Here is a 14,052-nt window from a genome sequence, read left to right as displayed (position 1 = left end):
TTTAATAACAAACTACTTTTGATGACTTGGGGTAAAAGCTCAGTAATTATTTATGCTTTACAACTTTTATTGACGAAATCTTCAAGATACGCAGCATTTATTTTAACGAACTTAGCGCAATTGTTACTAAAACATGAAACATAAAATAACAAATAATGAGGACTTTTTAACAATATCATATTTCTACTATTTTTTTTCTACTTAATATTCAGCCGAAATAAACCAATCATAGAAAATATTTTTAACGACTTTAAGCGCACGAATATGTGAGTGTGTTTATATAAGTCGAGATAAATAATATTATCTACATACATTTTATTGCGTACAGGCTTTTGCCTCCTTTGGTTGGCATTGTTACTTACTCAAGTTGATTTTTTTTAACAGTAAATTTTAGTGTGAAAGATCAATGTTCTTTTGTAAAAGATATTTTAAATACTTAAACGAATACATGTTAAAAATAAAAAGTAATAAAAATGTGTATATAATAATAGAAAATGTTATATAACAAAAATGCGAAAGATCAGCTAAATTCAATGTTAAATTTTGAACACAGTTATGACGATTTAGGGGTATTTGGCAAATTGCTCCGAAAAAGGTTGATATATCACGAATATATCGGAAAACATTAATGGGATTAAATTTAAATAGGATTTCGTAAGAGCTGATATATTTTTTTATATAATTTTAAACTATATTTGCATGAACAATTTAATGTGATTGACTCAATCAATTTATTTAATTTTTTACCTTTATTACTAACGTTTTTAGCCTAGTAGAATTTAAGTCATCGCTGAGAGACAGTCAAAAATCGATGAAGGCAGTTATTTGGCCCAGACCTTTTAACAGTTCTCTGTCTGTTGCCCGTCTTATCATGGACGGTCTCAATAGTTATGGTTTTATCACTCACGATGAAGCTAAAAGAAATTCGAACGATCTGCCCAGGGCCAAGGGTTAGCCCAAAGCAATAGCTCCTGGTATGCCGGTTGTGACTGTATTTGTCACACATGTACCTACGTATTTTATTGTTTAAATTATCCGCGAGTCTCGTTCGACGTCACATTTCAAACAAAGAGAGACTAATTATTTTATTGAGTTGACGTACGAGAGAGAAATGTCTAAAATGCAATAGAACTGTAGCTGCCATATGGATCTTCATATCTTATCGACCGATCCACGCTAAAATAATCGTCTTGTTCATAGACGACGAACTTTGAGAAACGGCTAAATAGCAAAAAAAACTATAATTTAAGCGACGTTTGAGTATAGCAACTTTCCATGGCTTTCATAAACATTTCATATACAATAACTTTCAAATTATTTTCGAAGGTGTATATAGAGCCATGTAATTTTGACAAATACAAGCATTCGTAATGGCTTAAAACCCCTTTTTCTCGAGGTTTTTCGTACGTTTTCGCCTCATTACTTTAAAACCGCCTTAGTAAAGTTAAACCTATGAATAATATGACAAGATTTGTATACAAAAAACTCTGGAGGTGTAACTTTGGATTACGAAGGGAGAGAAAAAAAAATCAAATACTAGTCTTATTTTATAAATATTTATATGCATATAAATATATGCATGAATATATGTATATCATATAGTGATTAATCTTGAGAGTTCTCTCAGTAGCTTTCTCTAAAACCGTTACATCAAATATTTTACCGGTTTTACAAAGTTTTAAGTTTTAAGATATTGTAAAATTTATTAATAATGTTACGAGTGATTGATCCTACAATAATTTTTAAGTAAATTAACAGTTTAATTTATATAAAGGCTATAATATGGATCTAGTATTTTGCATTAATTTGGTTTTTATACTATACGGTGTATGAAGTGTAACAAATAATACATATACTTTGATCTAATAATCGGTAATATGTTTCGATAAAATGAAATTTTTTAAAAATATATATATATTTCGATTAGGTGTATTCAGCTCTATTGAAGTGACATTCCGCCTCATAGATTCACAAAGAAATCTTGTTGTATCCAATGGCAACATACGTATAAAGAGCTCGTTTACATAAAAAAGCAATTCGCTTAACGTACACCGCAGTTAAACCCGAGTGGAATCGCCAGTCGTGCAGTAAATTAACTATCTGGAAATCATTCGGGGCTTTTAGCGGATATCTGAAACTATTCAATACACGCGTTTTATTTAATGACCGCTGTTTAGTTTACATAAATTACTTTTTTACGCTTGTATTAAGTACATTATCAAATTTAAATATTTAATATTGATGGAATTTATAGCAGTATTTATTTTGAACATTCTTTTCGTTACTATAAACGTAATTTAGTTTCATTTCTTTGCTATTAATAAGCCGGTGTTATAGCATTACTTTTGACAATCATCATGATCATTTCACCTGTAAGACACGCACAGTTGGACATAGGTTTCTCACCAGAGATTCCCAATAGGATCGGTTGGAAACTGCCCACATTCAGCGTCTTCTGAAAAACTTAACAAGATCGTCTGCCTTGTTGGAGGACGGTAAGACCTCATTCAACTGTGTGTGTGTGTGTGGCAACTGTCTAGATTAACCTTACAATGACAATTAACCAATATTGATTTACATGAAATGAAACGTCAAAACCTTTTGATTTCAATGATTTACTTAGGTCATCATCATTACAGCCTTGGACTTCGATTAAAATCGATTTGAAGTTTGCGACGACCTAAAATTATGACAGTTCACCTATTGGTTGGACGTCCAAGCCTTGCTTGGCAGGGCGTGGTTTCCAGTCCAGAACCTTAAGTACCTGCCTAGTGCCATTCAACCAGCCGATCCTCTGGCTTATATCGGTTACTTTTGTACGGATCTCTTCATTTGCGTTTCAATTGCATAGATAAGTACTAAACATAGTTCTTTCCGTGGCCCATTGAGCTGCTGTGAGCTTGTCTAGTATTTACCCCGATAAGCAGCCTTTGGAAAACTACTAAAAGCCGGGTGGGATTCAACAATTGACGTATTTTTTATGATTGAATTTTCCTAGTTTGACTGTTTGTTCCGAGTATATGATAACAACTTCCGTAACTGAGCCTGCAAGTGACATGGGCACTTGACATAATTTTCGCCTTATCCATGATCATTTAAAGTTCAGCCGTTGAACAATGAACAATGAAGTCTTTGATCATCGTCTCGAATTCCTCCATTGATTTTGTCATGACCACTACGTGATTGGTACACATCTACGAATCTTTTTGTTATTGTATTCATAGAACGATAAAAAATAATCAAAAACTTAACAAAATATGTAAAGGACCTTGAATTAATATTGACATAAATAAAGACATAAGAAGTCTCAATAGTTTCCAAAGTTGTTAAAGCAAATGGACGTCGGCCGACATTATTGTTTTATTTCGTACAAACAAACACAAATAACCTCCCTCACAGCTTAAACCAAATCGGCTGAAAATCTTTATGATACATTAAGCAAATTACGACAACAAACTGTAATCCCGACGAAAATGTTCGAGATACCCACCAACAATGAAATGAGACTAATTTAGATAAAAGCTTGCGAAATGCGGGCAAAGTGGTCGTAACACTAAAAGTGGCAATAAATATGCCGCAGCGCCATCTATACGACGCCGCTTCATGTTGTATACATGAGACTCTGAACTAATAGGTGGCGGTAGTGGTGATTTAATATCAGAAACAACGAACCCTTTACCGATTTTTAAGATTTATGGAATTCATTTTGCATTGTACACATAAATAAATGCAAACATTTCCGTTAGCGGGACGCAAGCGAAAAATACTTCTTAAAATGCATAAATAAAGAGCGGACATTAACATTTGACATTTTTACAATAACATAATTGTTCATCATTTTAACGATTAGTTTCGATAATTAATTATAATAACCATATTTAGGGAACTTAAGTTAAATTGGGATAGTGCGAGGACTGTGAGTGTTTCTTAACTTGCAGCGCAGAGAACGACCATCGAGCGGGTTTTAGTGGGTAGGAATCCCACATAGACCTGTATTCTCCCTAAAAGGAAGCGTATTTTGAACACCTGGAAGATTTCCCCCTGAAACCGGAAAATGTTAACCTGGAATCATGGAGAACCATGGATTGATGTGACCTCGGTTCACCGTTGTAGTACATGAGTACACCCTAGGACCAGCTTATCAAAATAGCAAAGTTTTTGAGACTGTGGCAAAAAATAGATTCTTACGAAGTCACTCGAACGTAGATTCATTTTTATTTGGTAATATTTTCGCTCGGATATCTTTAAATATTTATTTTAATTATTTTTTATTATTATATTAAACAGCGAGACTGGTCATCATAGCTATATCGACTGATCATGGTGATTTTATTAAATGTCACGTAACTAAGCTGTGTTTTAATATTTTCTTATTCACATTTAGTATTATTTTATATTAATTAATTAAAGAAGGCAAAATATTACAAGGATGTTTACTTGTCAGTACTTAAAGTATTTTTTTCCAAATTGTATCCTAACAAATTATTTTTTGACGCCCTGTAAGTACTTTATGTAGATAATATTTATAGGATATCCAGAATTTGGATTTTGAATTCAAATTTTTCTATAACCGTCTCTGCAAAAGAATAAGAAAGAGGCAATTTCAGCTTTTTATTTATGTAGATTTTTTTAATTATGGTGTCCTTTACAATTAACGACATTAACGGGTCTAATTAATAGGTAAATCGAAGGAGAATTTGTAAATTTAACCTTTCAAATAAACATACTATTTAAAATAATTTTAGTAAATTAGGCCTTTACAACATGTTTTTCATTTAATACTCAGTGTTTTCATGCAAGGAATGATTAATACTTTGTCTGCGACATTTTTTCCACATATTTTTTGTGCATTGTTTATTTATTAGAGGTACTATTTTTATACGACATACATGTCTTTTATATGGCTATTAAATTAATATATTGTTATATGTATAATAAAATCAATTACATTATTTGAATAAACTATCGAAAAGTCAATACTATCGTACCACTCAATGCCCCGGCATTCCGCAAAAGTTCCCGTGATTCGTAAACTAAGCAGGCAAACTGCGTAAATTGTTGGTTGAACGGAACAATGCGGTGTTGCTATACCTCGTCAAACGGTGCCGGGAGCACAATCATCTGAACATTGGCAACTCCGGGGAAAGAATTGTATGGACTATTTGATTTTTAAAACTCTATTACTTTACAGTATTATAAATAAACTATTTGGATAAAATAACAAAAAAGTTTTAATTTTTTTTTAAAACATATTGTTAAAATTGCAAGTTTATTGTAATTATCATTCATAGTTAATGATTAATATAAGGGGAGCAGTATATTGATTGTGTTTGTCCAACAGAAAAAAAAAACAAAAAAAAGAAACATGGGAGTTTCTCATTCCAATTTATACTTATAAATTTGAAAAGTTATATTTACGATATTAAAAGAGGTTTTAACTTTGTATGAATAAATCTTCAACCTTATTTAAATTCAATAATTAAAAACAATGACAAACACTGGACTTTTATATGGGTTTTTCTTTTATAAACACATTTACTGATAAACGTGCTACTGACACTAATGTGTGATAATGTTGTTAACTATGTAAACAGTACATCTTTATTTTATAGTAATTAAGAAGTAAAGCAGATGAACTTAACTTAAGTTACATTCAAACATAGAAAGTTAGTGTCCATGAATGTTAAAATTTTAAAAATGAAATATTTTAAACAACAACTTTTATATACCTATACTTTATAATAAGGCCACACAAGTCTTGTACAAAGTTTCGTATTAAAAATCCTAGATACTGTAAACAATATTTTGGTAGCTAATTTGTTATTTTTTTAATAAATGATATTAAATGGTTTGTCATATCCATTGTTCCAGTCGCACCACAAACGAGCAATCAGCGAGCTATCGCCAACACGACAATACCACCCCGTCCCCTCCCTTCGTCGTGCCGCCGTCCCGCGCGTTTCCCGCGCTTCTTGATTCCAAATTCAATTTGCACCAATCAACGGGCGCCGTCTTCCCGCCTTCTGCGTTGTTGGGCAGCCACCGGACGTGAACGGGAATGCGTTTTACTTTTACTTTTTTATTTTTTCCTTCGATAATTTATTTTTCAATCGTGTATTTATGATTATAACACTGTTAACAATTTGTAAAATTAAGTGAATTAATTACAAATTGATAAACGTGAAAAATTTGTAATTACTATGAAACTATTGATGGATTTGAATATAATGTTCTGTCTTTTTCAATAACTGCCAATTTAAATCATAAGACTCGCAAAGAAACATGTTCACCATAAATATAAACCAATACAACGAAATTAAATAAGAGCCCACTCACTTTATGATATTATTCATTGTCTTATAGGTTATTTGATCATGAGCGACAATAACTTACATGGTGCGTACAAACATAAGGTGTATATAAAAGTTCCATATCACTTTGAGATGTGAATTCCTGGTTATTTTTACATAGGTAAGTGAAAAGCGTGTACACTTTAATTAAATCTTATAATTGAGGAACGCATCAATGGAAACGCAATTGGAGCGAGCCCTTAACTACACTAGTGTCGAAAAGTGATTAGGTTCTGTAATAAAATTCTTTATCAACCAAATATTAAGACGATTATTAAAATACCACATATATGTCCTTCGTAAGAACGAAATAACGCTGGTAATAAGAAAAGGTTTATTGGCATTGAGATTTTTGTAAAATTATAAATTTAAAAATAAAATAAAAAAACGCTTAATTTTATATATTAAGATCTGATATAGGCGAGTACAGCTATCTTGAGCACAGTTATACCTTTAGAAATTGTTATGAAAGTTTTATAAGTTAAAAATGATTTTTATTGATGATTTGTTTATTGAATCATTTTTATGTGGACTTGTGGCATACTAGCTCAATTTCGTTTCTAACATCACGAATATTTAAACTCCAAGATGGAAAATAAAAAAATAATAATACAAAGGAAATTATAGTGACATTGATAGTAGTAGCGATGAATTACAATTTTAGTTTTTAGTTTATAGTGAACATAACGTAAATAGACGATCTTAGCCGTGATAACGTAGACAAAATGAAACTAAGCTATGAACCCGTTTCTAATGATAGTGATATCTTTCCTGTTATGCGACGATACATAACGAGAATTCAAAGTGATATTGAGAGATCTGAAAATGATACAGGAGAAAATGTAGAAGACACTGCAGATTCAACTGGAAATGACGAATGGATAAATGTTTTAGAAGTGAATAATAAAAGGTTGTCAAATATCTCCCTTCCGCCTTTTTGTCTTTTGAATTTCGCGGCTATGTACAAAGCGCTACAGAGCTCGTATCTGGCAATACTATACATAATTTGAAAGGTCTTGACATAACCTACAAAACGACGCTATGCATGATTAGTTTGGATATTGCGTTCAACAGTTATAGACGTGTAAACATGGAGTTCACTAACGCCGAAATTCGCGCTATTTTAAAGTTTTCCTTCGTTAAAGGCAAATCCGCTAGAGAAACATTCCGTGAGATTATTGGTGTTTTGGGGGATGGTACTCTATCACTTCGAACCGCGGAGGAATGGTTTCGACGATTCAGAGCCGGCGAAAACGACACCACGGATAAGCCAGCCGGCGGAAGACCTGTGACGACAAATACCGATCAAATCATGGACTACATCGAGTTAGACCGGCATGTGGCATCTCGTGACATCGCCCAGGAGATGGGAGTTAGTCACCAAACCATTTTAAACCATCTGCAGAAGGCTGGATACAAAAAAAAGCTTGATGTTTGGGTGCCGCATGATTTGACGCAAAAAAACCTTCTGGACCGAATCAACGTCTGCGATATGCTGCTGAAACGGAACGAACTCGACCCATTCTTGAAGCGGATGGTGACTGGCGACGAAAAATGGATCACATATGACAATATCAAGCGAAAACGGTCGTGGTCGAAGGCCGGTGAATCGTCCCAAACAGTGGCCAAGCCGGGATTGACGGCCAGGAAGGTTTTGCTGTGTGTTTGGTGGGATTGGAAGGGAATCATCCACTATAAGCTGCTCCCATATGGCCAGACGCTTAATTCTGCAATCTACTGCGAACAACTGGACCGCTTGAAGCAGGCGATCGACCAGAAGCGTCCAGAATTGGCCAACAGGAAGGGTGTAGTGTTCCACCAGGACAACGCCAGACCACACACTTCGTTGATGACTCGTCAGAAGCTACGGGAGCTCGGATGGGAGGTTTTATCACATCCACCATATAGCCCGGACATAGCGCCAAGTGATTACCACCTGTTCCTGTCCATGGCGAATGCCCTTGGTGGTGTAAAGTTGAACTCAAAAGAGGTTTGTGAAAAGTGGCTGTCCGAGTTCTTCGCAAATAAGGAGGGGGGCTTCTAAGAGGGAGGTATTATGAAGTTGCCGTCTAGATGGAAACAGATTATCGAACAAAACGGCGCATATTTGAACTAAATCCGATCACTGTAACACTTTTTATAAAGCATTGAAAAAAGAGCAAAAAAGCGGAAGGGAGATATTTGACAACCTGTTATTCCATCTCCTGTGGAATTTGATAACATATTACACCTCTAATTGTCGGACTACAAATTTCCAACGATATAAAATTTTCGACAAAATAGCACATACGAGAATACAACACACCAACTACGGAGGGCAGGCTCAATATCCAACAACACATTATACGTTCTAGAACCAAGAAAGATTGTGTATTGTGTTCCAATAGAAAAATTCTGAGAGAAGGAGGCCAGTCACATTCTAGTCTAGTCAGTCATCTGATACAAGACTACATATTGGCAATTGCTACAAGAGGTGTCACTCTTTGGACTATTACAAAATGTAAGAATTTTAATTTTTTTTTTATATATGATATTTTTATTAATAAGCAATTAAAAAAGCAATTAAACATTCAACGATGACTGTTCTTTCAAGGCGTATTTTATTACCTTACTGATAATACGAATGAAAAAAAAACTTTGAGTGCATAGTGTTAAACATACTAATGTAGCTAATTTATATCTGGACTAAAGAGGTCAGGTCCCATATTTTATAAGAAAGTAAGACTTTCGCCCACAGGGAGAATAGTAAAGGTCGTCGGAAAATCTGGATACTCATTTATTATTGTTTAAAATTAAAATTAATGATTCCCATCCAAGCAGCAAAGACGATCGCTGCCTTTTCGTAGATATTGTAAAAGTGACCAAGTGGGGATCCTTAACAATCAAAGCCCCCCTGTGTGGCGAGGGCATGTTGGGACACACTGGATTCGACCATAGACCTGGTAGTAGACGAAGACAAAAAATTTAATTACGTCTGTTTCGTAAAAACATATTGTTAGTATTATTAAATGTTTAACATTGCTTATTTGTTATACAAGGTGAAAAGTATACAACCTTCAAAGAGGCAAAGGTATAGCTCATTTTTCAGCAAAGAGTTTCAAGGTTTTTACACTTATTACAAATGAACCGGTATAAAGTGCTTCCTTCTGAAACTCTATTGTAATGCGACAGGTCAATAATTCAGTTGCTGGAACAGATAGTATACAGTAATTAATTTTAATATGTAGTAATAGGAATTTTGAAAACACTTTTTTTATAATATAAAACGTAATGTACATAATAAAAAAAGAACATAACATAATGAATATTATTTCTGAGACTATTTATATTGGACATAGTGTATAATAAATCCATCGATAGCAAAAGACCTATACAGTAAACCAAACCTTATACAGTTTTTACAGCTTAATCAAACTTCTTGTGTATATTTAAATGAAACAATTTTTAAACGTAATGTTTTCAATAAAATTCAGTAGTAACCATTGATGACGGATGAAATCTGAAACGTTTCCCCAAGTAGAACTGCAAATAGTATCTCGCACCTCAAACAGAATACAAAATCGAGGAGCGAATATCAATATTTGATATTTGATTTTGTAACGAAAACGCCCCGCCCGCCCTGCGGCCATCAAATCCACCGCCGGATATTGAGAATCATTTTTTTTTGGTATTAAAGTAGTAATAATTTTGTTGATGAGTGATAAGTATTTACTCATCAACAAAACACTGTTTTACAAAGAAACACATATGTATATACTCAAATGTGTATGAGGTCGAAGGAAAAAAATTCAGTTCAGTGAAGGCTGTTGATTTTTTCGAAGTCATCTTCGTTAAAAAGTAGCTTAAACTTTGCCGAAATAGATATGGAACTTTAAAGCAAGAAACATAATTTGATAGTAATTCAAAATTATCGATTTTTTTTCTCCATTATTTCGTCAATATTTAGTCAGAACTAATTATCTTTGCTACCATATGTAAAAGCCTTCAGGCTGTCTTCTACAATCTACACAACATTATCGAGTGGTTTTCGGAATGCCTTCATTCTTTGGTTATTCCATTGTCTTTGTATTGGACTGTATAATCTCTATTCGGTAACTTTACCGATGATAATTAGTTTATCCATATTATTTGGATTCATTCGTGCCTATTAAGTAAGTATTAAGTCGACGCGATAGCCTTGCGGGCTGTTACAGCTTCGTCGAAATGAGTTCGTAGAAACATAGTCCGCAAACTGTAAAAGAAGAAAGCATCTAAGATTCTGGATTTCTCTATATAGAGGAAGATAGATGAAACGACAATGTGGAAAAGTTGGATATTAGTTCGCCAGCAGAATTTTCCATGTAACTCTTCTATAATCTTGACTGACTGAGAAGAAAGGTACAGAAGTTAGTCGAGGCGGCTCATTAGGCAGACAGCGGCGCTGCGAGAGACGCGAGTTGTTTAAACAAAGGGCATCAATCACGCACAGCCCCGCCCCGAGCCTTATTCATAGTCTGACGTAATTCGCAAACAAGTAAAATTACCAAAAACCCACATCATCACATTAAATTGTATCGACTTTTCTTACTTTCGTAACATAATTTTACTAATTTGTAACTATAAGAATTATATTATTCTCACGATTTTAATACACATAAAAATTTATTTAAATATAATAATAACATTGGTATCTTCAGCTGACATATTTTAGAATATAAAAGAATATGTAAAACATATTGGATAACGTATGTTTATATCCACCTGTATCAGTATGTTTGGTTACAGGTGTAAAAGCTCCAAAGAGGTAATTGTCAGGAATGAAAAGGATTATTTGTCAGGAAAAAAACTTTAAGGTTTTTGTATCTATTTTCAATCATTTTGTGTATAGTGGTCACTGTTGAGTATGTTCTAATAATTTACTTTTTATTGGAATACGAGAGGCTAATATTTTCCGGCAGTACTATGTGTGCTTGGACAGGTAGTAAATAACATTTAATTTTAATAAGTAGTAATCTGAGTAAATCTGAATAAATCTTAAAATGCACTTTTTATATAAAGTTATTTATTATTTCCCAAACCATTATCTTAAGGATAAGGTGTACTATATATTAATTGAGACTAAACGAGTCATACGTTATTTAAAACTTTTACACCTATATTTATTTTTAAAGATCGTTATTCCTTTAATTTTAAAACCAGTAATTTTTTTCTGTTTTCCTTTTAAATACTTCGAATAACATTTAAAATGATCCTATGAACAAAGGACAGGATCAAAAACACAAGACGCAAAGAGAGATAACAGCGCATTAGCCGTCCCACTCTGCGGCACAAGGAGGGAATATGGAATGAGTTTTTCCGACGGAATCTACACCGACACCCCGATTGAAGAGAGTACATAGAGTAGGGTGACAATTCTGACGTTGAATTATTTAACTTCGTACGTTTGTAATTTAATTTTTTTTAGTTTTATAAATTTCGTAACTCTTTTATGTACAAATGTGTACTGTATTACACATATTATACAATGTACTCTCATGTATATATATATATATGCTGAGTTATCGTATAAAAGATTTAAGAAGTTTATTAAAAAACTTGTTATAAATAATTATTATACTGTGAACGATTCTTACACTATAATAAAGTTAGGGAAAGAATTACTGTCACTAAGATTAAGGATGTTTTTGAAAATACTCACAAAATACTGATTTAATTTGATCCGAGTTTTATTTAGATACTGGCGTGTTTGGAACCCTCGTAGCTTTAAATTTAAGATTGTCATAATCGATGAATTCAGTAATGATTCTAGCATCTATCAAATTGGGCTATTCTGGTAATCTCTCATGAGGTACAGAAGTGGTCACTGTAAATGATCAAAGTGGATAGTTACAAAAACATTGCAACTTAAAGAGCATATACACAGAGATTATAAGAGCCAATCTGATAAATGTTTGCCTTATTTATATAATAAATGTCATAGTATTTACTGCTGGCTTTTAATAAGTATGGAAGCTTTTAAATTAAACTGTTAACTTAATATGAACTAAATTTAACGTAATAAACAACTTCTATGTCTACATTTAAATTTATTTATTGGTACATCTCTCGTAGCTCGTAGGTCTCTTTAATCAATTTTTGTCACATAATGCGTAAGTACAAACTCGATATACAGTTTATGGCGAAGAGAATGAAATTTAAAGAAGATAAAAATCATGACCACCTGACAGTTCAAGAGCACCAGAGCGCTATTAATAATACCAACGTATTCAGAACAAAATAGCCTAGGGGCTGGTAAGGGGTAGCCTAGTAGACATTAGTAACAGCCAACCTCCAGAAGAAGGTACCACAAGAAAGCGAAAATTGGCTTCTTTACCAGCAGCATATTTACTGTTAATGTTTGCAGAATGGTGGTCAAATCTCAAGAAACATGTAGACAACGGTCGTATATGACTCATACAGCGATCAGTAATTAGGTTTTAGTAAATTAGGGAAACCTGTAGTTGGTCTATGTTAGAGTTGAATTTGTTTTTAGTGCTTTAATTAATTATAATTGCAGTAGATTTTCTTAGAAAACTATAGAAAAAATTAAAAGGCATATCATTTAATGCCAAAATTCGATGAACATAAATTTTGTTTTATGTAGTATGCGAAAGTAAATAACTAACTTTTTCTCTCGAATAAACGCCCCACTAATGCCGTTAGATTCGTTATAAAAATATCTAGATCCGACCGCTTCTATTTATATTAATGAGTAAATAAAACAAGTAAAAAATTGTTTTATATAAGCAAAAAAAAATTTTTTTTTGGCTAAAACCTTCAATAAAAAGAAATGCCAAAATCACAGTCACCCTATTACGAAGCAAAGATGCTCTTGATTTCGCGTAAAATCTGACTTGTCCTATACGGAATTTAAAATTGTCAAGCATGTATTTTTTTAACATCATGTTATTTTTGTATAGTAGTTGTATTGCAATTATTTAATTATATCTTGTGTATGTATTATTTAATTATATGTGTGTGTATAAGTAAATACAAATATTATTTTTTTTTACAACATTAAAACCTTGTGCGAGATTATTTTTTTTAATATATACGTAAGTAACCTGCCGACATAGTTCAACGGATTGGTCATTTAAAGTGACAGTGGGTTCCCCACATAGCGCGAGAACAGAGCGTGTAGGGATCTTAAGATTCTGGAGTGAACCAGAAAGCTTAGCGTTGGATATGGACGTAAAATGTGGAGAAACAAACTGAATACGGACGTCGGAAGACTGAATACAGACGTTTCTTAAAGGTCTTGTTGGAAATCCATGGAAGAATCCCGTGTCTAGCAGTGAGTCTCCCAGAGCTAAAATGGTTAATGTTAAACAGTGTACAGCGGTAAGGTTGTAAAACCTTTTATGTAGTGAATGCATAGCTTATTTGTAAACGAAAAGCTTTAATGCTTTTGCTCCTCTTTTTAATCACCCTGTATAAAATGATGACTTTGGAATTCATTTTAATTTATTTATTGTAATAGAATGCAACAGGCGATTATATATTTAAAATGGCGATTTGAATTTTGAAAACTCTATCATTACGTAGACTATTATTTTTGAAACCTTTGATTTTTTATAGTGTGTATATATTATGTTAATTGACAGTAAATGGGTTACACTTTCAGTCCTTCAAAGCTTTAACAAAAATCAAATACCTTTTATATAAGACATTCCGACATCAAATC

This window comes from Battus philenor, unplaced genomic scaffold, assembly GCF_028537555.1.
Source record: "Battus philenor isolate CCGP_79_NKW_IND1 unplaced genomic scaffold, ilBatPhil1.0.hap1 SCAF_20, whole genome shotgun sequence".
NCBI classification, from domain to species: domain Eukaryota; kingdom Metazoa; phylum Arthropoda; class Insecta; order Lepidoptera; family Papilionidae; genus Battus; species Battus philenor.
This window is presented reverse-complemented; position numbering follows the sequence as displayed.